Source organism: Amblyraja radiata, unplaced genomic scaffold, assembly GCF_010909765.2.
Source record: "Amblyraja radiata isolate CabotCenter1 unplaced genomic scaffold, sAmbRad1.1.pri S122, whole genome shotgun sequence".
Lineage (NCBI taxonomy): Eukaryota > Metazoa > Chordata > Chondrichthyes > Rajiformes > Rajidae > Amblyraja > Amblyraja radiata.
In genome coordinates, this window is record NW_022630108.1 from 182,115 (window position 1) to 184,509 (window position 2,395).

At 66.2% G+C, this 2,395-nt stretch overlaps 1 pseudogene; it reads left to right on the plus strand.

The window, feature by feature from the left end:
• The window catches only part of LOC116969208, a 7,540-nt pseudogene extending 5,471 nt beyond the window's left edge, over positions 1 to 2,069 (plus strand).
• The last annotated feature ends 326 nt before the right edge of the window (positions 2,070 to 2,395 follow it).

Here is a 2,395-nt window from a genome sequence, read left to right on the forward strand (position 1 = left end):
GCTGTGGACGGAGAGACGGGGACGTGAGCAGTCATTGAGGGCAGCCAGGGTGCAGGTGAGCCCCTCATCTGCCTGGTGTGCGGGCTGAGCTTCGAGGGGCTGAGCTTCGATGGAGGACCACATGGCGGGGCACAACAAGGAGAAGCGTTATGAGTGCGACGTGTGTGGCAAGGCCTGCCAGAGCCCGAGCAAGCTGGAGGCCCACCGACGGGCGCACTCGGGAGAACGCCCCTTCAACTGCTCGGACTGCGGCAAGAGCTTCATGACGGCGATGGTCCTGAAGGCCCACCGGCGGGTGCACATGGGCGAGAAGCCCTATGACTGCTCCACCTGCGGCAAGAGCTTTGCCCAGTTGTCAGGGCTGTGGCAGCACCGGCGGGTGCACAGCAGTGTGCGGCCCTTCACCTGCCCCGACTGCGGCAAAGACTTCAAGACGTCCACGTACCTGAAGGTGCACAGGCGCGTGCACACCGGGGAACGGCCCTACACCTGCGGCGACTGTGGCAAGGGCTTCACCAGGTCCAGCAAACTGCTGAAGCACAAGCGCACCCACACCGGCGAGCTGCCCTACACCTGCGCCCAGTGCGACAAGGGCTTCACCCGCTCCGACATCCTGCTGAAGCACCAGCGCATCCACACCGGCGAGCGCCCCTACACCTGTGCCCAGTGCGGCAAGGGCTTCACCCAATACAGCACCCTGTTGCAGCACCAACATACCCACACCGGCGAGCGCCCCTACACCTGTGCCCAGTGCGGCAAGGGCTTCACGACCTCCACCAGACTGCTGATACATCAGCGCACCCACACCGGCGAGCGTCCCTACACCTGTGCCCAGTGCGGCAAGGGCTTCACCACCTCCACCAACCTGCTGATGCACCAGTGCACCCACACCGGCGAGTGCCTCTACACCTGTGCCCAGTGCGGCAAGGGCTTCACCTGCTCCGGCAACCTGTTGAACCACCAGCGCACCCACACCGGCGAGCACCCCTACACCTGTGCCCAGTGTGGCAAGGGCTTCACGCACTCCAGCAGCCTGCTGGTGCACCAGCGCACCCACACCGGCGAGCGCCCCTACACCTGTGCCCAGTGTGGCAAGGGCTTCACCCAGTCCAACAACCTGCTGAGGCACCAGCGCACGCACACCGGCGAGCACCCCTACACCTGCGCCCAGTGCGGCAAGGGCTTCAACGACTCCAGCAACCTGCTGGAGCACCAGCGCTCCCATACCGGCGAGCGCCCCTACACCTGCGCCCAATGCGGCAAGGGCTTCACCAGACCCTGCAGCCTGCTGGTGCACCAGCGCACCCACACCGGCGAGCGCCCCTACACCTGCGTCCAATGTGGCAAGGGCTTCACCCACTCCGGCAGCCTGCTGGTGCACCAGCGCACCCACACCGGCGAGCGCCCCTACACCTGTGCCCAGTGTGGCAAGGGCTTCACCCAGTCCAACAACCTGCTGAGGCACCAGCGCATGCACACCGGCGAGCACCTCTACACCTGTGCCCAGAGCGGCAAGGGCTTCACCTACTCCGGCAACCAGTTGAAGCACCAGCGCACCCACACCGGCGAGCGCCCCTACACCTGTGCCCAGTGTGGCAAGGGCTTCACGCACTCCAGCAGCCTGCTGGTGCACCAGCGCACCCACACCGGCGAGCGCCCCTACACCTGTGCCCAGTGTGGCAAGGGCTTCACCCAGTCCAACAACCTGCTGAGGCACCAGCGCACGCACACCGGCGAGCACCCCTACACCTGCGCCCAGTGCGGCAAGGGCTTCAACGACTCCAGCAACCTGCTGGAGCACCAGCGCTCCCATACCGGCGAGCGCCCCTACACCTGCGCCCAATGCGGCAAGGGCTTCACCAGACCCTGCAGCCTGCTGGTGCACCAGCGCACCCACACCGGCGAGCGCCCCTACACCTGTGCCCAGTGTGGCAAGGGCTTCACCCAGTCTGCTCACCTGCTGAAGCACCAGTGCACCCACACAGGCGAGCGCCCCCTACACCTGCACCTGGTGCGGCAAGGGCTTCATCCAGTCTACTCACCTGCTGGAGCACCAGCGCACCCACACCGGTGAGCTCCCCTACACCTGCGCCCAAGGGCTTCACCCGTTCCTCCAAGCTGCTGTCCCACCAGCGGGTGCACGCCGGCGACCGTCCCTTCCCCAGCCCGGTGTGTGGAGAGCGCTTTGCCATGGCCTCCCACGCCCTGTCTCACCAGCACGTGCACACCAGTGGCCAGCCCTACGACTGCCCGTACTGTGGTGAGTCATTTGACAGCTCACGGGGGTTGCGGCAGCACCGGCGGGCCCATGTCGGCGAGCAGCTGCTCCCACTGTGACAAGAGAGCATGGGGGCTGCGGGAGCACCAGCAGATACACACCGGAGAGAGACCCTTT